The sequence below is a fragment of the Myotis nattereri genome, assembly GCF_964212035.1.
Source record: "Myotis nattereri genome assembly, chromosome: 10".
Classification (NCBI taxonomy): domain Eukaryota; kingdom Metazoa; phylum Chordata; class Mammalia; order Chiroptera; family Vespertilionidae; genus Myotis; species Myotis nattereri.
Genome location: NC_138085.1, coordinates 32,618,065 through 32,644,656, shown reverse-complemented (window position 1 = coordinate 32,644,656; position 26,592 = coordinate 32,618,065). Strand labels below are relative to the sequence as shown.

At 37.1% G+C, this 26,592-nt stretch overlaps 1 pseudogene across 1 annotated transcript in view; it reads right to left on the bottom strand.

The window, feature by feature from the left end:
* LOC308526422 (transcription initiation factor TFIID subunit 9-like) overlaps positions 1-22,396 on the bottom strand; it is a 390,855-nt pseudogene extending 368,459 nt beyond the window's left edge. Inside the window, exon 1 of the transcript in view lies at positions 21,709-22,396. The product of the transcript in view is annotated as a transcription initiation factor TFIID subunit 9-like (transcript). The remainder of the gene's footprint in view (positions 1-21,708) is intronic.
* Between the last annotated feature and the right edge of the window lie 4,196 nt (positions 22,397-26,592).

The window sequence follows — 26,592 nt, the reverse complement described above, 5'->3', positions numbered from 1 at the left end:
TTTGCTGCGTTCTACTGGCAGGCACCAGGGGTCCACTGATCTTCCTGTTTCCAAGAGCTGCATACTGGGGATTATGAAGATATTTGCAAAGTGCCAGTGGTCAATCCCAACTGTCCATTCTTCTGGTAACCAAATTTATATATAAATTTTACTTCCCATTTTATGTAAAAATAATATTTTTAAGACATGCTTCTCAAATCACTCTACTTATATATGTTAGTCCTCACGTCTGCCTCTCTCAACCTACTTGCCGGCTACATTGAGGCGATTAGGAAAAAAACTGGAAAGCTATACCCTGAAGCTAATTATTTTTTCTTTTTTTCTTTTACTTAATCCTCACCCAGGGATATTTTTCCATTGATCTTTTAGAACGTGTGGAAGAGAGAGAGAGAGAGAAAGAGAAACACCCATGTGAGAGAAACACATCAATTGGTTGCCTCCTGCATGAGCCCTGGGAGGAGCCTTCAACCACAGTGCATGCCCTTGACCAAAACTGAACCCAGGACCCTTTAGTCTGCAGGCTAACGCTCTATCCAATGAGCAAAACTGGCTAGGCCTAATCTTTTTTGAGTGATTTTACTGAACTTATATTTTTTGGAAACCTTTTGTTCACATATAATTTCAAATTTACTCTTTTTTTAGGGGGTGGGGTGGGGTGGGGGGGGTTTAGTCTCAGGAAGTCCTGCTTATCCTTATCCAGATCCACCAATTGTTTCAGTCTTGCACTATTCTTTTTTTTTTTTAATATATTTTGTCGATTTTCCACAGAGAGGAAGGGAGAGGGATAGAGAGTTAGAAACATCGATCAGCTGCCTCCTGCACACCTCCCACTGGGGATGTGCCTGCAGCCAAGGTACATGCCCTTGACCAGAATCGAACCTGGGACCCTTCAGTCTGCACCCCGATGCTCTATCCACTGAGCCAAACCGGTTAAGGCAGTCTTGCACTATTCTATCCCTCTTCTATTTATCTATATTTACATGCTTCTTTTTTACATCTTTGAAAATAAGTTGGATACTTTCTTTAGCTTTACTATCAAATACTCCCATGTGTATTTTTAAAATAAATATGCATTTTCTCAAATAGCTTCTGTACAATAATAATCATGAAATCAGGATACTTAACATAGGTGCAATATTATTATCTAATTCACAGGAATCCCTTCTAAAATATTCCTAACATTTCTATTTACAGTGATGGAGAACACAACTCTACCAGAATTCAAGGAAACCCTCATGAATATTTGAAGAAAAGTTGAGAATTTTGGAACTGGGGAGTAAAACAATAATGATTTTTGAAAATTAGTATTTATTTGATTATATAAGTACATACACAGTGATAGATAAAATACTTTCAACATATTTTAATAAGACAAAATTTAAAAATAAATCTTTGTTTTGATATAAATCTTTATGTATTCACAGTCGCATATTTCTTAATATGAATATAATGCACTATGAATTTGTAACTGCTTTTTATTTTACATATAATTTATTCATAAAATAGTTAAGTATTTGATGAAAACAATGTTATAATGGCTGCAATTTTACAACATATCACAAAATATTTAACCTGTGTCACTTTATTAAAAGGTTTATTTTTCAAAATTTTTAAGATAAGAAATAATATCAAAATGAATACGTTCCAATATAAACCTTTTTACCTATTGGTATTTCCTTAGGGTAAATTATTAGAAATTTCAGATTAAAGGTATAACTACTTTTTAAAGATTTATAGTATGTATTGTGAAATTGCTATGCAGAAATATAACCCTTGGCATGCCCACTATTAATATTAACTTTAATTATTTTCAGTTGTAAGAGTGTGATTGAAGGAAGCTAACACCTATTTTTTTATTTAGAAAGAAAAAAATAAAACATAAAAGTTTTGGTGTGAAAAACACTAGATGTCTAGAAAATGAATATTATATGAAATCTTGATCCCAAAGAACTCAATAATTTTTGAACAGGGTATGTGTGATTTCCTCATATAACCTAGTTTGTGCCATTTTTTTTATTATAACATGCTTAAATCTGCAAAAAAGGTGATGACATAACACATATGTGTAGCTACCACATTTATTAATCCATTACTAATATTTTGTCATATATACAGCAGATTTTATAAATATGTGAATTATTAATTTGAAGCCCTCTTGAAGCATAACCCTCACTTTCTCACTAAAAGTTATCATTCTGGTCTTTATCTTGCCCATGGGTATTTTGTACATCTTAATGTGATAATATCAAGTTCAAATATAGGTTACTTTTCATATTTTAAATTTTAACAAAATAAAATTTGTTATTTTGTAGATATAACATTCACTAGAATTATTGATGCATAATTTTGACACATGCTACTCAATTTAACTTCTTTATAGAATTCAGTTGTTTAAATATGAAATAACTTATTCTGTTTACCTATGTGAACCTTTAAATATCTCCACCCCTATTTTGCTTGAGTTGTTTGTTATATTTCCCTTTTGTGCTACTAGTGTGGTAATAAGGGCATTTGCAAGAGTTTACCTAGAAGTGGAAAGACTTAGCTAAACATTGCGTGTTGTTGTTGTTGTTGTTGTTTAACTTTATTAGGCACTACCTACTACTCTCCAAAGTTATTGTAACTCTTTACATTTCAGAAGCAGTTTCAAGAGTAATTATCTATATATTGTATTGCCAGGGCTTTACCATCTCAGGTTCCTAAAGTGGTACCTTCTTGCTGTTTAATTGCTTTTCCCTTGTTAAAGGTAATGTGGGGCTCCATGTCTGTGTGTGTCTATGTATTTTTTGATCACTCACTTTTTCTCTTCTATGCTTATATTGCCTATATCTTGCCTATGTTTTTATTTCTGCTGCAAAGTTTGTCTCCTTCTTGTTAAAATGTAGAAGGTCTTGGAAAATGTTGAAACCTAACCCTTTATTATGTATATCTCTGGTAATGTTGCCTGTCATACTTATTCATCTGCTATGGTGTGTCTTTTTTGAAACAAAATTTTGCATTTTAGGGTTGTCGTATTTATGCCTATTTTATTATTGGCATTTTTATCCGTTGTAAGAAATTCTTTCCAATACTAGAGATTTGTTTATAGAATATGCTTTCTTCCTCTCTTATATGCAAAGATAACTTTGTCAACATGTTTCTGGACTATTAAACCTTCCCACTATTGATTCAAATATAATATATTTTTCTAATTAGTAGATAAGTAGAACTTCATTAGTAGAACATAATAAGCTTTGGCAGACGGTAGGATCATTTCCTCTATCCTGCCCCTTTTTGAAATGATCCTGACAGTTCTTGGCCCTTTTTATCTTCTTTAATAACTTAGAGCTTACTAGAAAAATCTATAGTGATACACTGGTTTTATATATTTTGTTTGCATTGAAATTTGAGATACATTTGAAGAGAATTGAGCTCTCCTGTTTTGGGCTAGTTTTTGATATTTTATCACTATTAGTTTTCTTTTGTTTATATTATATATCTCTTTCATTAAAAAAAGGCTCACCAAATTCCAATCTTCCACAAGATTATATAACATGCTATTATTAGTAGCGGACCAGTCTGCGTTATTATTCAGTTAACTTCTGTGTCCTAGGGTGTTGTGGAAGATTTTTATGATACTTGAGCAAAGAAAATGATTTCCCAGCATGCAACAGTCCTCAAACTTCCCTTTTGCTATCTCTCAAGAACCAAAAGACAATTCCCCAGCAGGACACAACACCCATACTCCACTCAGTCTTGAAAAGGCCTACAATTTGGCCCTTTAAGCACTTGACTTAGGGTCACTCAGGAATTTGGTCCAAACTCAAACACCTTGAAATGGAAGGAAACCTCTTGTAACTTGAGATCAACATATCTTTTTCCACACCCACTGGCCGTTCCACACTAATTCCTCCCGCTCCAGGGACCACAGAGCTGCTGGTGAATAAGATGACCCACAGCTAAGGGAACCGCTCCTTGACCCCAAAGGGGTCTTTTCATGAATCTTTAAGGTACTTCAAAGGCCACATTTGAATGCTTCTGTAAACCTCCTGGGTTTTAATATAACATTCTCAAATACACCAGGGAGAATTCATTATCAAGACCTCCAGAGGCAAGGAGAAGGACAAGAATGCAAAGCATAAATGTACTCCAGTTTCAGAAATGTCCATTCCCTCTTGGAAATGTCTCTGTTTTTTTATTTAATTTAATTTTATTACATCTTCCCTTGTTGGCATAGTGTGTTATGTACCCCCCACTTTGAGCATCGGATGATTTCCAACTAGATAAATAAGCTCCCTACAGTTGTCATCACAGTATTGCCTGAATCCTCTTACAAGTTCAAAATAAAATATCAATGGAATGCAAGTAAACAAAGATGAATGTAAAGTATGTAAACTAACTATTTGTAATTGTCTGGCCCTCTAGTAACTTCAGTGCAAAATTATAGCTAATTTGCCTACAAATGTCAGGTGGTCATAATAATCTGGCCACTCAGTGTATGTGTAATGATTGTATGTATAATCTCACTGAAAACAATGACACTAATTTTTTTTTTCTGCTTTTCCCAAAGATTACAAAATACACACAGACATACAAACATAATGAAGAGCTACAGTTATATAATTTGCTGTATGTAGAAAGTGGCAGAATTAAAGCTTAAATAGAATTACAACTTCACAAGAATCTGACTCTAGATTTTGGGTTCTGGTCTTTAAACCGTGATATTTGATTAATTGTGGATTGTATGTTTTACTTTGTAAATTTTAAGAGAAAAACATAAGTCAAATGAAATCAAATGAATAAAGATAACTTGAGTACTTATTGTATATCTTCCAATCTTCAATTCCATTTTTACCTGGTGTTAGTTGAGTATGGTTTAAATTGTATTCTGTATTTTCCAGCCCATTATAGTTGATGCTTTGTATTTTGCCTTCGTTTGTTTTAGTAATAAATTTCCATTTCTTATTAAATAGGCTATAGCATCAAGTGTTTTCATTTATGTCCTTTTGTTTTATTTCATATAGACACTCAGTATCTCAAGCTATCATTTCTCTGTGAAAACTTTCAGCTGATTTCTTTCTTTATCGGTTCTTGACAAAGAAAGAGGTATAATTACTTCTGTTCTAATTTTCAATAATAGTTTGGCTCAAAGTGCAAAAGCAAGTTCAAAGATCTCTTTTCTGTGAAGACTTTGTTAAAATAACAGAGAACCTGAATTTTCTGCACTCACACTACTTGCTGTCTATTGCCCCATTATTCCAGGAGATTCTTGCTCAGGAAAATAACTTAAACTCTGTTACATAAATTTCCTTAAAACTCATCAAGTCTTTATTTATTTTTGTAATTTAATTTTTATTTTGTAATTTAAATATAGTTGGTATAAAATATTAAATTAGTTTCATGTGTAGAATATAATAATTCAACATTTATATACTTTAGCATGAGATTACCGCACTAAGTCTAGTACCACACCATGCAAATTTATCACAGTAATATTGACTATTTTCCCCTTTCCCTTTTTAAACATCCCACAACCCCACTGCCCTCTGGCAATCATAGCTTTGTTCTCTGTTTCTAAGGTCTGTTTTTGTTATATTTGTCCATTTGTTTTGTTTTTTAGATTCTGCATGTAAGTGAATTCATATGTTTGTCTTTCTATGTCTGACTTATTTCACTCAGCATAATACACCCCCATGCCCATTCTTATTGTTGCAAATGGCAAGATTTCATTATTTTTTAGTGCTGAATTGTATTCCATTATATGAATATGCCACTTCTTCTTCTTCTTTTTTTTAATCTATTTACCATTGATGAATACCTAGTTTCCTTCCATATCTTGGCTACTATAAATAAGGCTGCATTGAACATAAGGGTGCACACATCATACTCAATGGGAAAAGCTGAACACTTTTCCTTTAATATCAGGAACAAGATAAAGAAGCCCACTCTCACCATTCCTATTTCATATAAAATTAGAAGTCCTAGCCACAGCAATCAGACAAGGAAAAGAAATAAAAGGCATCCAAATTGGAAAGAAAGAAGGAAAACTGTCATTATTTGTAGATAACATGATACTATATAGAAATAACCCTAAAAAATGCACCAAAAATGATAGATTAACATATGAATTCAGCAAAGTAGCAGGATGTACTACATATTTCATGTTTTTACATACTAATAATAAATGATCAAAAGAAATTTTAAAAATCCAATTTATAATTGTATCAAAAATAATAAAATGCCTAAGAATAAATTTAACCAAGGAGGTAAAAGGCCTGTACTCTCAACACTATAAGACATTCAAGAAATAAACTGAAAAAGATACAAATATGGCAGCTGGCCATTACTTTTTAATCAAATAAGTGTCCTTCACTGTTATTAAAACTCAAGAGATAGTGGTGAGTATCCCCGCCTGTCACACGGGGGCCTGGGGTTCAATTCCCCGACAGGGAGCGAAAAAAAAAGAAAAAAAAGAAAAAGAAAAACTCAAGAGAAAATCCATAATATAGTAAGAAGCTCTGTACTTTCCTTGAAATAACAAAAGTAAAATTTGGCTTTGGAAAAAAAAGAAAAAGATACAAATAAATGGAAAAATATACTGTGCTCTAGACTGGAAGGATTATCATTAAATAACCATACTACCCAAAGCAATCTACAGATTCAGTGCAATCCCTGTCAAAATATCAATGCCGTTCTTTTCAGAACTAGAACAAATAATTCTAAAATTTATGGAATCAAAAAGGATCACAAATAGCCAAAAAAAAAAAAATCTTGGGAAAGAGTAACTAACTTGGAAATATCAGTCTCCTTGATTTCAAACAGCTCTACAAAGCAAATCATCAAGTCTTAATAGAATCAACAGACATCCCAATACCATTTATCCATTGACCTCAGAAGTTTTCCTCCAAAGTTATAAACTATTATATTATGATTAGGGGTCCAGTGCACGAATTCACACACCTTGAAAGGAACTGTGGGCCGTGAGGCTGCAGTGGGCACAGGGGCAGGTCTCAGCCCATCCTCTGTGCTCCCATCTGGCTACTCCCACTACGGTCCAGGTCCCCTGTCTACTGGCAGCCTGGCTCTCACCACCGCCGCTCCCACATGCTGATGGCGAGAGCCCCACTTGCATCCTCTGATGGCGTGGAGTAATTGGGCAGGCACCAGCAGTGGGTGCGAGTGGGGCCAGCCCCCTCAGTGATCGTGAATGACGGCTGTTGCCCTGATTACCCCACAGGAGCAGGGGAAGGTGGAGAAGTCCTCAGGTGAGATCAGGGCCAGCAGCCACTGCTTGCACAAGCTGCTGGCGCCTAGTGAACGGGACCAGTGCCAGGCACTGGCAGCAGGTCTGAGTGGCGGCTCTGGCACTGGTTGTGGGTGCTCGTGGGGCCAGCGCCATCAGTGGGTGCAAGTGGCAGCTACCAGCCACAATCACCACTCAGGAGCAGGGGGAGGTGGAGAAGCCCTGAGGGGCGATTGGGGCCAGCAGCAGCTGCTTGCACCTGCTGACGGCACCAAGTGATTGGAGTGGATGTGAGCAGGGCCGGTGCCAGCAACAGATGCGAGCGCCCGGTAGGACTGTGGTGTGTGGGAGCAAAGACTTTTTAGTAACCACCAGAGGCTGGCCCTAATGACAGTGACTGGTGCCCCACCTTGGTCTGGCGCCCCTGCTCACCTGCTCCACTATCCCACCATGGCCAATGTCTGCCATGTTCTGCACTCTGCCACCTGCTGTAGATGTCAACCATGTGCCACACGCGTCCCCTGGTGGTCAGAGCAGGTCATAGTGACCTGTTGTTTGGTTTTTCTGTCATTTGGTCTATTTGCATATTAGGGTTTTATATATATATCTTTTCCAATCAATCAAATATCACAATAAAAAACTTGCTTACATTATATTTTTAAATCCCAATGAGTTTGACCTTTTCATTTGGCATTGGAAATACTACCAAAGTTTTGCCAAGATAGTGCCCTCCCTTAATGAGGTAAGTGATAAATTAAGCTTTGTTTACTACATGGCGTACTAGCAATGCCTGGAAAACAAACATTCCCATCAATTTTTGAGTAGTCTTCAATTCTCAAATATTAAGTTCTGGATAAAAGTATATAAAAGATATGACAATTAATATGGAAACGTAGCTAAATTAAATGGAAAATAAATGTAAATAAACACAAGTGGAAATCAAATAACTAAATTCATTCACAACAGGTAATTCATTGATTTTAAAACACTTTCCATAGTAGTAAAAAATTTATTTGAATTTGGATCTTTATCAGTTTCTTTTAAAATATATATTTTTGTTAATCCTGAGGATATTTTTTCATTGTTTTCTAGACAGAGTGGAAGGGAGGGGCGGGTATGGAGGAAAGGAGAGGAAGACAGGGTAAGGGGAGAGGGAGAGAAAGAAAGAGAGAGAGAAACATAGATGTGAAAGAGACACATCAATTGGTCGCCTCCCACAAGAACCTTGGCCAGGGCTGGGGATCGAATCTGCAACCCAGGCACAGGCCCTTGACCAGGAAAGGAACTCATGACCCTTCCTTGCTCAGGCCGACACTCTAGCCATCGAGTCACAGCGGCCAGGGTGGATATTCATCCATTTCAAACTGTTTTGCATAGACACTATCTTTTCCTCTTAATTAAAGTGTCTCAAATATTATTGCAAGTTGATATCAAATATCAATGCCAATGATGCAAGTATTAATGTCCAGGGTGAAGAGTCTCTATTGGTATTTACTAAACATGTGAATAAAGGCCAGATACATCAGTTGGCATTTCACTTCACTCAATATAAGGGGAGGGGAAGAGAGTGGATGACAAAATGCTGTGAAACTTTTGAACAAAAGAGTATTTTTTTGTCATTGTATTCTGCCACAGGAGTCGCCAGAAGAAGGGGGAGGGAGTGAAAACAACTAAACCTGATTGTAATCTTGTGAATTAGACACGTCTATGCCGGTGAAATTAACAGTGTTCCCCAACGTTATGAAGGTCTGCAGAATCCGCGTATCAAGACATCATACGTGGGCGCAATGCTTAGCAAACCCAAAGAGAATTGGACAGAAATGCTGAACAAGACAACAAATGTTATAAAAATTCTGCTAATAAAGTTAAGGTTATGAAAACCTTGAACCAGAATTTTAATGATGTCCCTGAACAGGAGAATAGTTTTACAAAAACAGCAAATTATAATCAGAGAATGTATAAAATGCAGTTTTACATTTCTGACAAATATGAACTTTAGTGTTTTGTGGGTGTTTTTTTTTTTTTTGGAACAGTAGAAAGAAGGTAAGAGCTAGCTTCTTAGATGTCTTGATAGTGGTGATGGTAAGGGCTTTATGAAGAATTTACACATTTAACAATTTGATGCGCTTTTTTGTTGTTGTTTTTATATATTCAGAGTTGAACCACCATCACCATAATCAACTTTAGAATATCTGTATCACTTTAAAAAAACTTCCTCATTAGCCATCACCTGTCAGTCTCCCTATTACCCAACCATAATAACTATTAATATACCTTTATCTCCATAGATTGCTATTCCGGACATATCTATAAGAATGCAATTTTATGATATGTGATACATATACACAATATAGTATGTGACCTTTTGTGTCTGGGTTAAATTCCTTAGCATGTTTTCAAGGTTCAGCCATGCATCAGTAATTTATTCATTTTTATGGCAGAATCATACTAAATTACTTAGATATAAACTTTGTGTCACATATCATTACATAGAGCCTGATGTATTTTTCACCTTTTGGCTATTATCAATACTGTTGCTATGAACATTCATGCACAAGTATTTGTATGGACATGTGCTTTCAATTATCTTTAATACTCAAAAGCGTAATTACTGGACCACATGGTAACTCTATGTTTCACTTTTGAAGATATGCCACTATATTACAAAATAGCTGTATTGTTTTAATTTCCACCAACAGTGTATGGAGGAGTTCAATTTCTTTAGATCCTCATCAACAATTTTCCTAGTGTGTCTGAAGTAGTGTCTCATTTTGATTTTGATTTCATTATCTTGATGACTAATGATGTTAAGCATTCTTTTATGGGCTTATTTGCTGTTTTATGTCTTCTATATAGAAATGTCTAATCATCCAATTTACTAGTTTTGATAGGATTATTTGTCTTTTTATTATTAAGTTGTAGACACTTTATGCATTCTAGATAAAAGCTCTTTACTAGATATTAGATTTACAAACCTAAACTTAAATGTAAACATAGACATACACATACATATACATATACATAAATATAGGTATAAATGTAAATGCAAATGTAAACATGAACATAAACATGAATATAAAGTAAATGTTAATGTAAATATAAGTACAGACAGAAATGCATGTTTATGTATGTGATATATATAAAATTTGATGTTACTTGTAAACCAAATTATAATTTCTAAAATTAAATTTCTTTTGCATGCACTGCTTTGTGTTACTAACTTCTAGACTTTTGTAGTCTATCTACAATAATGTAAACCCTTGCTTTGGATTGGTATCAAGTGTCACAAAAATAAAATGATTTGAATTTGATCAAATTCCAAGTGTACTTGAGCATATTATAGTTCAGGAACTGAGCAGCACAAATACAAAGCAAAGTTGGGGCCTCCACTGAAAACAGGTCAAGCCCAGGGCTAAAAGCAGGAAATAGAGATGGTTGTGGAGCACTTCTGATGGGTTAGATGAGGGACTTCGCAAAATGTCATCAAGGCTTGTTTGCACTAGATAACTAGCCCTCAGTACCGGGAGGTTTTGGGGAGATGAGCGCTTTGAGAAGAAAGGCTAAGCCTGATCATTTCTCCTCTATGCGGGCATAAGGTTTATCATTTGGAGTTTGCCAAGGTGCCTCCATTTTAAAATCTTTTCACACAAGCATTTGGCCCCAAATTGTTTCTATATTCTTATATGTTAAATAACTTCACCATAGTCAAATTCTTTCAGTTTCATCTGAAAGTCAAGTCCCTCCTCATTTTTCTTACTTAAAATTACTGGTTATTGATTGACATTTTAAAAATCTAAACAGTCAAGCACAATAGCAATAACTAATGTTTGCTAATAGGTTAGATGTGTTTAAGGGCTTTCTATGCTTATCTTTTAAAATCCATACAACAAGCAAATGGATAAGCATGTCTAAGACCCCAACTTACAGAAGAAGATACTATAATTTCTAAGGGCTACTTTTTTTGCCAAGAGTCAGAAAGTCAAGTCTATGGGTGGGCTGGTACTTGAATGCATGTCCATGAGCCCTCAAAGCTATGCTGCTCCTATGAATTCCATGGTCTTCATCAACTTGATTCTGCCTGTTAGAACTAATCTCAATTTAGGTTATCTTTTTGCAATATGTTTCATATATGTGTCCCTTCCCTGCAACTTGGAGTCTGTTCACATCTTTTGCCAAGTAAACATACTCAGAAAAATTAATATTTTTTAATTTACATTCATCTGCATTGCTCCTTCACAGACAGAACATCCTTAATCAGTTGTTCCCTTGCTTTTCCAAATTCGGTATGTATCTCTCAAGCATATTTCAGATAACTATGTTGTATATGTAAATAGGCATTTTAAGCTTCCTGGAATACAAATTCAAGATGTAATAGTCATACCTGTCTAATGATATCTCTCTTCTTGTATTACTCAGGAATGAGTATATTGATACATTCTCAAATTATCTTCTGTTTTCTTATTTTAAAATAATGTAACATAACCTTTGACAAATTTTACAAGCGTTTATTTATATATTACTCTGTAACAGTATTTGAGTTAAAAGTTGGGCATGTAAATTTGAATGATACCCTGATCTTGACAACAGAGAACACAAGACTAAAATTATATAAAATAATCAAATTTCAAATTTCTTAGCTCAGTCTAAAGGCATAATATCTCTTTCACCAGAGATATCAGTTCTCTCGGTAGTTCACATCAACTGTATTCGATAGAGCCCCCACCTTTATGTTACTATCTTTGCCCTTAACCTAGTGACTCACACAAAGTTATTAGTATGACTTCATATTTTATCTTATGTCTTAGATTAAACTCTATTATGATTTGTTTGTCTGAGATCTATATTTTTGTTGAGGTAAACAATATTAAGACTATCTCAGGCCCCTCTATATTTTGTATTCTTTTAGGATTTTGGCTATATTGTTAAGATTGATTTGAACTGTTTCCCTCTTTACTCTTTGAAGATGATTTTTTTCTCTTTATCTGAAGTTCTGTTTATTTGGTTATTCATTCAATCAACATGTACTCAGTAAATAGCATTCTCAAACTATTATGTTACATATTTTATGTGATACAGAGATAAATGTAATATTCTTCATATGAGACAGCATGGGGTTCAAAGGAGAGCAAGGTTTGTGCTTTAGTGGTGGCTCTGCCATATACTGCTAGAGCAATATTTCACAAGTTACTTAACCACTTTTGTTTTGTTTTGATTTTCTTATTTGTAATTTGAAGATAATGGTAATGATTGTCAGTAAGATCAAATGATGAATACAAGTACTCAATTAAAGCGGTGCCTTGCATGAGATGAGTTGCAAAAAAAATGTAGCTATGCTTATTCATGATGATTAGAGTCTGTAGGAGAGAGTAGTTGTAGGGAGCTGATATAGGGTTAAGCCTCAAACTGACCTGTGGGCAAAGTCACAAACAATTCCCAGCTTAGAGGGCACAGTCCTCTTAGCATAATTAGGCTTGACCTTGTGGCACTCCCTAGATCTTATCTGGGAAGCTAATGGGCTGAGGAAGTGCAGGAAGTATAACCATGGTGTAAACAAGTGAAACTCACAAGAACAAAAACAAGTGAAACTCACAAGAACTGTGTAACTAATGGAAACCACTACCTTGTTTACCTCTCACTATAAAATAAAGGCTCAGCTTGCCTTGGGCTCTCTCTCTGTGGCCTCAGCCAGGCACAGGGAAGATCCACGGAGACTAAGGAAAGCTAGAGAGTTCTGAACGCTGTCTCCGTGTAAAACATTCTTCACCGACTCCGTCCACACCTTTGGGAACCCCTGGACCCGCTGGGGCTGGACCCCAGCAAGTAGTGATATGTGTAACCACAATATTTCACTGAAAATTTGGAGGATAATGTGGTTGTGTACAGTTGCATAGTTAATGAAAACCTTTGTCAAGGAAATTACATATATTCTGATTTTGAAAACTAATTTATTGTGACAAAACAGTTAATTTCTTATATTAATAAATATAAATAGATTTGATGTGCCTCAGTCACAGTTTTGTTGGTTATTTAAATATGATAATGTCCTCAAATGAACTTTTTAAATGATAAAATATTAAACAAACTAAGGGATTTTACTAAGTAATGTTAAACAATTCGTATCCCATTCCTAGTCTAGGAAATCCTGCTTTTCCAAACCAGGGATGAGCATGCTATAGTTATAAAATTAAAAATTTTTAAGTGGTAATAAATAGCTAATGAAATGTGAAGCACATTTCCTGCCTTATTGAACCAACATTAAACATTACCTAAGAATAGAAATCTTGACTACAGCCCTTACAATTCTTTTGTCATAGGAGCTTTAATCAACCATCCTGTGTCCATCAGGTATTTCACAAAAACACTAATGCGGCTTTCTATACAATTGTCCTTCCTGATCTCATTAGAGTGGATATATCTAGAAATTATAGAACCGGCATGCTTCTTCCAGTCCCCCAGACACTAACATAGTGCTTGGATTTTAGATGACATGCATCATTATAAAAAGTTTTCAGTTCCCTATCCATTCTTTCACATTCCTGAAATAAAACCTTCATTTAGGACTGTTCTGTAGAGATATTTATGTAACAATAAAACAAGGAACTTAGTTTTGTTTTTTAACATGAAATGCCATGGACAGATGGAAGCCTTTTTTGAAAGGGGTAGTAAGTACCTGTACTTTCATTCATCTGTGCTATGTGCTGTCACCAAGAACATCCCACAGATGAAAGAATCAATATATTTTGAGCTGGAGACTTAAGCCTGCAATGTAAAAAGAAACAAAAGTATACAAACAAAAAAAGCATTACTGGAGTCCAGTATTTTGAAGCAAAAAGAAAAAGGGTGGGAAAAGAAAGCTTGCCTAAAACATAAATATAATTATTTTTCTTTTCCAAGAATACTTTTTGACATTGTTAACAGCATTAATGAGAATCAACAGTATCCTAACTAGGGTATTAAGAAAATAAGATTAATGTAAAAAAATGCAATAGAAACAAAATCGAAATTATTATATAATTACACAAGAAGAAGGGTGATTAATTTTATACCAATAAATAAATAAATAAAGAAAACTCTTTTTGAGATTAACATTTCCAAAGGAACTGAATCTTTAAAAGGATTTGTTTCCCAAACTCCTAAGTGGATTAAGCCATGGGAAGTGTAAAAGTACATATTTTTCCTGCCCATAAAATATGTTTTACAAGATTGACCCAGGATGGATATGGCAAATTTTTTAGAAAAATACAAGTATGGGATTTTAATGTTACTTGCCTAAGTCTCTCTACCTTACTCCTTCTCTTCCTCCCTCCGCACCTCCCCCCATTTCTTTCACACACACACACACACACACACACACACACACACACACACTTGATTCAAAATATTCAGAATGTATTCTTTTATTGGTTTTATCCACCACTTCATTCACATTTTTATCATGCTACTTGTTTATTCTCCTGTGATCTTTTATCTTAACATTTTTTTAAAATATACTTTTATTGATTTCAGAGAGGAAGGGAAAAGGAGAGAGAGAATCACTGATCAGCTGCCTCCTGCATGCCCCACACTGGGGATCAAGCCCACAACTTGGGCATGTGCCCTGACCTGGAATTGAACCGTGACCTCCTGGTTCATAGGCGGGCGCTCAACCACTGAGCCATGCCGGTCGGCTCTTAGCTCATTTTTTATTACTATTGTCTTTGTGTCTAACATGCTCTTCTCTGTTATAATCAGAACCTGGAACTCAGGATTAGTGAAAGAGTGCTCCCTAACTCTCAGCCACTCCAACACACAACTGTGTCAAGAAATTCTCAAAGAATCAGGAGTAGAAATAAGTTTATGATCTGGTATAATGAGTAATTATCCAGATATTCCCATACTGATATTCCCATAACTTCTATTTCCATAGAAGTTATGAGAGACACACAGAAGTCATAAGAGATGAATCACTCTGAGGAGAAAAAAACTACACTCACCATTTTAATCAGTCACTTATTCCCAGGTATCCCTGAAACTTCCTTGTTCCTCTCAACATCTTTTTCAAAAAAGAAATTAAATATTTTATTCTCAGTGAGCTATGAATAATTTAAAATAGATAATCTGTAAAGATTGTCAACAGCCAAGTGATATGAATGGTAAGACTCTGGGAGTTGCAGGTGTTAGCAGCTGGATGAGACATCAGACAAGCCTCCAGATGATGGGCCCTCTGGAGGGAGCTAAACCTTGCCCACGCCCAGGCAGGAGGGTGACAGAAAAATATACCTAAACACTCTTCTCAGGTATTCCACCTGTACCTGTTCTCCAAAGACATTTCACTTGCCTGCCCAGAAAGTCACATCTCAAAATGCTTTCTTAGATAGCATTTAGTTATCCCAAAAGGTTGTAACGCTCTTGTCTGTGTAATGAGAACATTCTGGGAGGAGATATTTTACTCGAAGATCAATATTAACTTTTGCCATGATCAGTACTCTATTGAATTTCCTTGCCATTTACTTTAGGTTTAGTTTGAAATGTCCTAGTGACATCAAATAATTTAGTGAACTTAACAACGAAGTCATGGTACCTTGGTAAAAAGCAGCTGCAATGTGTGAATGTATGTCAAAACCTAGAGGACACTGACTATTGAAGCAGGTGATTTCTCTTATGATGATAATCCTGCAGAGTCACAGCAGTTTTTTTACAGATTGTTAACTATTTTAATAGTATTTTACATTAGTATCGTGTGTACAGCATTGTAGTTAGACAATCATATAATTTACAAAATTCTCTCCCCTATATTTCAAGTACCCACCTGGCATTATACATAGTTATTACAATATTATTAACTATATTTTCTTTGCTGTACTTTACATCCTCAGGACTATTCGTGACTACCAATTTGTACTTCTTTTTTTTTAATATATATTTTATTGATTTTTTACAGAGAGGAAGGGAGAGAGATAGAGAGTTAGAAACATCGATGAGAGAGAAACATCGATCAGCCGCCTCCTGCACATCTCCTACTGGGGATGTGCCCGCCACCCAGGTACATGCCCTTGACCCGAATCGAACCTGGGACCTTTCAGTCCTCAGGCCGACGCTCTATCCATTGAGCCAAACCAGTTTCGGCAAATTTGTACTTCTTAATCCCTTCACCTTTTCTTACCCAGACCCCCAATCCATACCTCTGGCAACCATCCCTTTGTTCTGGTTGTTTCTGAGATTGTTTCTATTTTGTTTGTTCATTTTTTGTTGTTCTTTAGATTCCACATATAAGTAAATCCTATGGTATTTGTTTTCCTCTGTTTGACTTATTTCATTAGTATAATACCCACTAGGTCCATCCATATTGTCACAAATGGTAATATGTCATTAATTTTTTTATGGCTGAGCAATGTTCTATGGTGTATATGTACCACAACTTTTTTATCCACTTGTCTATTGGTGGGCAATTGGGTTGCTTCCAGAGTCACAGTATTTTTAACAAATGGAATCATTTCTACACATCTCATTTTGCCTGACCCTCAAAATAACCTTGTTAAGAGAATAATGGATACCTGGACTTTTCAGAACCAGAAAACGTTCTTATGGCAAGCAAAGTGATCCATCATCTTTATATTGGTAGTTGTTGCTCAATGGGAATTGGAGTGAGGGAACTTTGACTGGAACCAAGAGAGCCTGATGTGTTCCTTTCCTGAATCTCCAACCACATCTCGTACCATCCTTTCTTTGCTCATTAAGATCAACTTGCTTAGCAGCACAATTTTCTTTTCTTTTTTTATATATTTTTGTTTATTTCAGAGAGGAAGGGAGAGGGAGAGAGAGATAGAAATATCAGTGATGAAAGAATCATTGATGGGCTGCTTCCTGCATGTCCCCCAATGGGGATCGAGCCCACAACCCAGGCATGTGCCCTGACCCCCTGACTAGGAATTGAACCAGGACCTCCTGGTTCATAGGTTGATGCTCAAATATTGAGGCACACCAGTGGGGCCGGCACCATTTTCTTAAATTTTTTACTTTCTGTCCTCAATGAATGTGCACCTGTGGTTCCTAATATACTCTTGGGATCTTTTCATTTTTGTTATCCTGATGGGTTCTTTGTATTTTTCAGGTGTCAGCCTAATAATAATTTTCATAGAGAAGCCTTCTCTTCCCACCTTCCTCTCACCCTTGGCCAAGTGTTTTCTTCTCATATTATCTTACTTTTTTCCTTAAATCCTTAATTTATTTTCAGATACCTTTTCAATGTTTATTGCCACCCTGTTCTAAAAGCTCCAGGTATGCTAGGTTAACATTTTCTTCAATGCTGCGTAAAAGCACCCCATGTACAGCACAATACTTGAGACCGTAAATGCTACAAAATACAAATGAATGAATGAGTAAATCTAGATATTATTTGCATCCTCATATTAATTTTCATATGCTATTTTGTATCCACTATATTAAAACAAGGTTTTGAAACAACACCTCTTTTTGTTGGTGAGATATATATGTTTCTCATCTTTTACTAAATGTTATTTTATATGTGTCCTGTTATTTCTCTAGTTCTTAATTTTTTCTTCCTGAAATTACAGTGTTGTTTGGTGAATTCTAGAGGGAAATGATCCACTACTTTCTTTTTGGCATGGGTGACTAGATGTTAGCTCTACCTGGACTTATAAAAAGCTCAGTTCCTCCTTAGACATCTTTCACTGTGACGAAATCCAGAGCTATCACAATGAAACCCAGTCAGATTTTTCTCACTAGCTAGATATATGGTTGTTGCAAGGGACATATGTAAATAAACCTTTGTGATTCTTGGTCCAAATTCACTTCGTTTACCTACAGGATACCAAGGAAAAAATCAGCATATAGAGCTAGATTTGCCTTCCAGACCTACAGTTGACAGGAAAACAGAAAATAAGCATATAACTCTGTGAATAACATAATTTCAGATAGTAATGCATATGCTATTTACTTGAATCATGCATTACATTCATAGATTTTACATCATTTCGTATTTTTTGCATGAGATTTTCTATGCAGAAACCAAGTATTCTCAATTTGAAGGTTATTATATGTCCCTAGGCAATCAATAAATACTTGCTAAAACATACACACACAATTCCAGCAAGCTTTTATTAAATTGTTTTGTAAGGTTATATCCTCAAATGTGAAGTTTTATTTTCCCAAACCTGGTATTTAAAGGTTCATTTGGTTTAGGTGATTGATGGTCACAAAAGAATCACAGAAGCACTAGTAATCCCCTGTGGACATAAAGAATAGGTGTCTAAAAGATGGAGAATAGGCCTAGCCAGTTTTTCTCAATGGATAGAGCATCAGCCTGCAGACTGAAGGGTCCAAGGTTCAATTCAGTCAAGGACACATGCTCTGGTTGTGGACTCAATCTCCAGTAGGGGGTATGCAGGAGGCAGCCATTGATGTTTCTATCTCGCTCTCTCCCTTCCTCTCTGACATAAATGAAAGTATATATTTTTAAAAAATGATGGAGAATAAAATTTTCAGAGGATCTATATAAAATTGTCAAGTTAACTTGGAACGCATTTTCATAGTCAATAACTTTATAAGAAGATATATTTAAATAAAATTCTTTTTCCATGCTTTCTTCTATTAGTATAAGACTATGCTGGATTTAAATAAAGCAATGAAACAGAAATCGTATATAAATATAGGAAGAATTGCATTATCCACAAACACCTGTTCAAATGCTTATAATTGTTAACAATAGTTTTGTCTGAGTACATTTGGGCTCCTAACAAAATACCATCAACTGGGTGGCTTATCAACAGAAATTGATTTTTCATTGTTTTGGAGGCTGAGAATTCCAAGATCATACATAGCACTGGCTGATTTGAAGTCTATTAGGGACCTGCTTCATCACTGACGCTATCTTCTCATTGTGTCCTTACATGGTGGAAGGGGTGAGCTAGTTCTGTGGGGTCTGCTTTATAAGGTTACTAATCCCAATCATGAAGGTTCTACCCTCATAACCTAATTGCCTCCTAAAGGTCCCAGGTCTTAACATCATCACCATGGAGATTAGAATTTCAAAATATAAAATTTGGGGGACACAAACACTTAACCATAGTAATTATTGCATATCGTCAAGCTGTTTTGCACTCAATCAACAACAGTGGGTTTCAAGCCTATGCTGTGTGGATTTGCATGCATAGCTAAGACAAGGTTTGTATAAAAGTTAAGCTCAATTGTTATTTTTGAAACTCTAGGCATTTCCAAGATAATAATTGCCCATAGAGATTAGAGATGGACAAACAGTTAGAATTGGAGCAAAATAGCAATTTGTGAGAGAATAAGAGGGCTAGAGAAACAAGTGAGACACAAATTCCAGGTAGAATTTTTAAACATTTGAAAGCAGATCTCTACGCAACAAAACATGTATGTTAAGTCAATGTGGTCAGAAGACACATTTCTAATATCTGGAGGCATAGTAAGTAGCCCTTGTGATAGGAGAGTGAGGTCCTTATATTTCTTCATTCTCTGAGAAAAGCAAGACGAATTATGTGGCTAAAGACAGAAGCATTATTTCTAAATAGGATTCTCCTTAGGTAAGTCATACTTTCAAGTATCAAATGTAAGCTTTCTTCATAAAATCGTAGGTCCCTTTGAATCTGATGGATTGGAGAGAGTGATCTTTCCAATGAAGTTGGATGAATTGGGAAGTTTTCTATTTAAAGCTAGAAGACCAAGGTGCCATTTCCAACCTTCACGCATCCAAGGGTCTGAAGATGTCCTGTGTCTCCTAGCTCCTCCTACTGTGCTTTGAGGACCAGAGGCTCTGGCACCCCAGAAGCTTTTGGAAATGTGCACTCTCAGGTCGTTCAGTAGATATAATGAATCAGACTCTATAGTTAAACACGATTCCCAGGGGATTTGTTTGCACTTTAAGCATTGAGAAGCACTGCTATTACACATGCTATTTTTAAAGTACTGAAGCATAGGGAAGCACATATTTCAGGCAGAGAAACCTAAAATTAAAGCCCAGTTTTTGACAGAAAGGCATGAAATTTGATTTGTTTACAACTCAGTGATTTTTGCAGAGAACCTAATACTACCTCCAATAGTAATAATAATTTTAATAATGCCTATAAAGTAGTAACAATAATACAACTTTGTCAATTACTCTGCTAACACCTTTAAAATTATTATGTGCACTAACTTTTAATGTAAGATCGGCCACTGCAGGCCTCTGAACCTGCAGTTTCAAACATTCTAACAAATATAGACGGTAAACAAAACCCCAGAAACAAGCTTTCAGCCGGCTGGGATCTCAGAGCTGGAGTTGATACAGAGTTTCGAGAACCGAAACAAACCAGATACCTGCTTTCAGGAGCGGAGGCCTAAGAGCTGGAGCCTCAGAGCTAAAGCTGGCCCAGAATAAAAAGAAAAAAAAGAAAAAAAGGAGCAGTTGGGAGCTTCAGTCCAGCCTGAAAACAGCCCTCAGCCCCTCAGCCAGACTGGCCAGACACCCCAGTGGGGACCCCCACCCTGAAGGATGTGTGACCAGCTGCAAACAGCCATCATCCCCTCATCCAGGCTGGCCAGGCACCCCAGTGGGGACCCCCACCCCGATTCAGGACACCCTTCAGGGCAAACAAGCCGGCCCCCACCTGTGCACCAGGCCTCTATTCTATATAGTAAAAGGGTAATATGTCTCCTAGCACTGGGATCAGCAGAGCTGAGAGGCCTCCCGGCACCAGGATCAGTGTGACAGTGGGCAGCGCCCAAACCCCCTGATTGCCTTGCTGCTCTGTGTGTGACAGGGGGCGGGGCCACAAACTCCCTATCGGCCCTGCTCTGTTCCTGACAGGTGAAGGCGCCCCAACCCCCTGATCGGCCCTGGTCTGTGGGTGATAGAGGGAGGTGCCCCAACCCGCCCCCCCACGGGCCCTGCTCTGTGTGTGACGAGGTAGAGCCATAACCTCCCCATCGGCCCTGCCCTGAGTGTGATAGTGGCGGCGCCCCAACCCTCTGATCCTCCCTGCTCTGTGTGTGACAGGGGGCAGTGTGCCAAGTACCCTATTGGCCCTACTCTGTGAGTGACAGGGGGGAGCTCCCCAACCCCCTGATCAGCCCTGCTCTGTGCCTGATAGGGGGCAGCGCCCCAACCCCCTGATTGGCGCTGCTCTGTGCGTGACAGGGGGTGGCGCCACAACCTCCCCATCGACTCTGCCTTGAGTGTGACAAGGGGCGGTGCCCCAACCCCCCAATCGGCCCTACCCTGAGTGTGACTGAGGGTGGCATCACAACCTCCCAATCCGCCCTGCTCTGTGCATGATGGGGAGGCGCCCCAACTCCCCAATCGGCCCTGCTCTGAGCCCAACCAGGGGCTGCACCTAGGGATTGGGCCTGCCCTCTGCCACCCGGGAGCAGGCCTAAGCCAGCAGGTCGTTATCTCCCAAGGGGTCCCAGACTGTGAGAGGGCACAGGCTGGGCTGAGGGACCCCCCCTCCCGCCCGAGTGCACAAATTTTTGTGCACCGGGCCTCTAGTGTTAGTGATAATAAGAATGTTTTTGGATTCCATTAGTGAAGGACTAATCAGAACATTCTAAACTGATGTGGCAGAAATTGATGCTTTTTACAGCTGGGGACTGTGAAGTGGGCATCTGTACTGTAAACCTTTGCCCTGTGAGGGGCATTGGAGTCCCTACTCTAGTTGAAACTGACGTGGTTTGTGGGGTTGGTGTGCCAAGCGTGAGGGTACTTAGTCTGCTAGTAACTGAACCAACACTTAACCGTGGAACTGCTATTCTTCCCACAGAAATAGATGCCTTTTTTTGTAAGGATTTAAGTCTACAGTTTGGATCAGTCAAGCAATATCTACCAGGTGGCAATCTAGGACCTGAATATGGTTTGATCAATGGCAATGGGGTTTGACTTCTTTGCCTTTCAATATCTAATAAAACACCTCTTGGGGGAGGAGAGGTAAGAGACTGGTCAGCACAACACTGGATTGTCAACTGCACATCACCTGCATCAATGGTAGCTTTCTTAGCATGGCTTGGATACATTTTTGCATCATCCAGAATTGAGGTCATATATAGGAAGGCAAACTCCAACATCTGATTTATAATTCTTGGCTCATATTCTGTAATCCCCACATCCTTCAGGATTTGTGCCATCATCTGTGCATCTTTCGGCATGCTCTTGGGAGAAGCCATCTTGCCAGAATCCATGATATCTGGTGATCAGACTTCTCGAGCTAAATCACGCACATTAACATTTTTCAGCCCCAATCTTGCTGCAAGTTCTTTGCCTAGTGTGGTTTTTCCAACCCCTGGTGTACCCGTGAGCAGGAGGTTTGGAAGCAACATGGTCCTCAATGTGATCACTCATTCCTTTCTTGAAAAGGCAAATAACTACATATCCAATGCAGTACTTATTTATTGGTAATACTACTTTTTAACTGTGCTATCATATTATTTAGAATACTATTGTGTCAGTTGGCACCAGAGTTACAAAGTTGCCTAGGTTTTATTTTTGCGTCTAGCCTTATTTTCTCCATAAACTCATATTTTTTAGGGTGAAATTTTGTAGAACATAAGATTTTCAGGAGTGCATTTATGGTATTTTAGTAGAAACACCTGCAAATCTGTTGTTTTTGTTGGCAGCTTACAATAAAAAAAATTGTTCCTTTTCATGATAAACTATCCAATTTGCTTATTTGATAGAGTAAAGTTTTGGATGACAAACAGATGTAAATCTGAAAATAGCTCTAAATATATACCTGTAATGGCAATTAGTATTGCACTGTATTGCTGATTGAACTGGTTGTTCATATTTGAAAACTGACATTAACATGTGCTATGGAAAATTAAAATTTCTGTATCAATATGGAAAATATCAGGAACATAAAGGCCAATTTACTTATAATAATAAAAGGGTAATATGTTAGTTAGACTGGACATCCTTCTGGGAGTCATTCCGGACATCCTCGGACAAAGCTGGGGCCGAAGCAAAGCCCGGATCCCGGGTGCCTGCCAGCGGCCGGAGGGAACCCCTGGGTGCCGGAAGGAAGCTGGTGCCAGCAGCCAGGGAGAAGGAAGGCCTACTTTTGCACAAATTTTTGTGCATCGGGCCTCTAATAAGAATATATAACTAAAATGATGCAATACCATTCTTGGCTGTTTGTTTATTTCTTGTTTCAAAACCATAGTTTTATTACAGGTCCATCTCTGAGGGAGGGTGGCACCAATACTCAGCTCAGGAGTAAATCCTGCCAAGTTTAAGCTCCCACAGGCATTCCACAGGTCATGGGTATGTGATGAAATTATTTCTACTGATATGAGAAGAAAACTGTTGAAGAAATTTGGGGAAATTTTCCTCATTCTAAAAGAAAGAACAGCATTGTTGTATCTTATTCCTCTGTCCATTAAAGTACCTATATATGACACAGGTCTAGTATCTCATGAACATGAGGGCACCTAAACTGAGGACAACCCAAAGGCAGAGAGAAAACAATGACAAAAACCTGAGTCTTCAAGGAAGATTCCATTACAAACCCTGGAGCCATTTACATTAAGTAGTTTGTTCTTCAGCCAAACACATTTTGTTATTTTAAACTATTAAATATATTTTTCTGTTATATTCAGTCAAATTTATCCTATTCCATCAAGAGTCTATTAATTCACACATACCACACACACACATACTCCCTACATACAGACACACACCCATCATACATTAACATGTGTACACATGCACATAACACACACAGAGACTTTCTTGGAGATTTTATTTTCACATATTCCCAGTCGCCTTTCCCATCATTCTCTTGGATCTATAGTAATTTTTTTTTGCACTTCAAATTAACAGATTCACAAAGGGGCAATTGTGAATTTCTTCCTCTTTTCCTCTAGTTTTTCCTATCAATAATTGAGTTATTCATGATTTCAAACATCTTCTTTAATAAATGTAAATGAATATTACTAGACATGATTCTACTTCTGCTAACTTCACATGCTAGTGTGGAGTTGTCAGTACTATTATCCATTACCCAGTGACTTTTGAGCATACACTGGTTTTGTCCCATATGATACCAGTATTTGCAATCTCTGTACTTCTGTGTTGAACTACCTTTCATCAACTCCCTAGCATAAAAATCTAAATATTGTCCTTCAGAGTAATAATCTTACTACCATTTTAGATCTTTAATATATTTAACAAGATTAATTTGACGTTAGCAGACCAGACTTCCCAAATAGTGATGGATAGTAATATATCACTTCTACACATATTTTAAAGCATCTATCATGTACCATGTACCTTCAAACTGCTGGTGATATATCAGTGAGTAAGACATTTCTATGCTCCCTGGACTTAAATTCTTTTAAAACATTTTGTTAGAGACACAGAGTATTTTTTTAGTTATTTTAATGCTCATGCCTAATCTTGAATGTGTGTGTGTGTGTGTTAAATCTTCAGATTGGTTCATGTCTTGTTTGTTTAGAAGGCCAGTATAACTTTGTGTTTTACTCAGTATCAATGATTATGTGCCTATTATATGTGAGGCAAATAGTTACTGTATTTAAGAGACCAATATTTAGGGAGGAGAGAAAGAATGTAAGTCTATTGTAGGTTACTGACAGAAGTATGAAAAAAATGCTCTATAAGTGCACATAAAGTAGTTATATGTTCTGTGAAAGAATAAAGGGAGGAGATATGTAGTTAGTACCTAATTATGAATAGGAGTTTTTATATTAGGGGTACAGAATTAATAGAGAAGTATGCATTCTGTTAAAGGAAAATACAATTTCAAATTTAAAGTAAACTTGGACTTCAAATTTCACTACCTACCTAAGTGAAGAGTATGGACTCCAGGCCCTAGGAGTCATTAGAGAATGGAAAGGGAGTGATGTGACCCAGTACCTCTTAGGGCGCTAACTCTCGTGGCAATGTGGAAACTAGCTCCTAGTGGAAATAGAATAGAGGCAGGGAAGCCATTGATAAGTTAGTGCAATGAATGAACCAGAGATGGATGAAGGCCTAAAATGTAGCAGGCACAGATTGCGGATAAATATGAGAATTATTGATCTAGGCTTTCTAAGACAGAAAAGCTCTTAGACCAAACTCGGTGACTGAAGATTAGATGAGCTGCCTTTAAGAATGTAATGGTTTCTTTGATCACACTGCTCTAATCACAAATCAAAGAATTGTGTGTGTGTGTGTGTGTGCGCTCGCATGCGCGCGTGCTTGCGCATCCGTTTTGTGAGCATTTTACTGGTGAAGTAAAAAGATACATAATATTAAAATGCCTTGTGCCATTTCAAATGCATTTTGGAGGGAGCAGATTTGTTTATGTAACATTTGGTGATGTTATCTAAACAAGACAGGTAACAAATACATTGGGATTACTATCCAAACAGAAACCACCCTGGACTAAGAACCGTTATGATAAGTGACTCCTAAGGATAAGGGACTTTTTATGAGTCTCTGGTATTTGCAATCAAACTACAAAGAACATTGAAACTGCCATCAGTGATGGATAAAGCGGTACCCTGCCCCAGACCTGTCTAAGGGAGCACTTATTCCATGTGCAGGGTGAAGCAACTGGCTTTCAATTTCATTTTCTACTCACTTTTCAGCAAGGCCAGAGTTGCTGTGTTTGTGTATTTATTTATTTATTTCAATCACACACTGCTCAAAAGATTTCGCTGTAGCAATCAGGAAGTACAAGGGCTTCCTTGACGGCCTGTGTGTGACCAGTCATGGGCACTATTTCATAGTCAAATCCTGCTATGGAAAAGTAAGTCGTCACCCAGCCCAGAGAACAAGCGACAATAAAAATAACTACACGATCAGTTCAGCTCAGTGTTAAGAACGGAACATGTGGCCGATGCCGAGTAACAATCTGGCCCCAGGGACTCTAACCAATTTCCAGAGATTGTACAGGTGCCCTGCAGTCTTCCTTGTTCATTTGTGTATGCGCCTTACATGAGTGCTCAGGCTTTCTGATGTTAGTTACTTTCCCAAAGGTCATGAGAAAAAAACAAAATATCAACTAATGACTTAGCTCTGGACGATCACCAATGTTTCATTATGTTTTGACAGTTGAGCGAAGTTGCTTTATACTGCTTCCACAGAGCTTTCAGGGGAGGGCTATTAACCTCTTTCTTTCCCTTTATTTTATTTTATTTTTTTAGTAAAGAATATATCGTAGTTTCAGATAATTAAGGTTATATTTTTATGCACACAAAATAGATCACCTAACTTCAAAATAAGTCCAAATGTATATTTCCCTTAAGCATTTGCTTTGCAGTATATTAAAGAACCTTTATTTTTTTATATATTTAGCCAGCTGGCTTATCATATATATGTATTATTTATTTAAAAACATTTAAAGCAATTCCTAATATGATGCCAAACCAGTTTG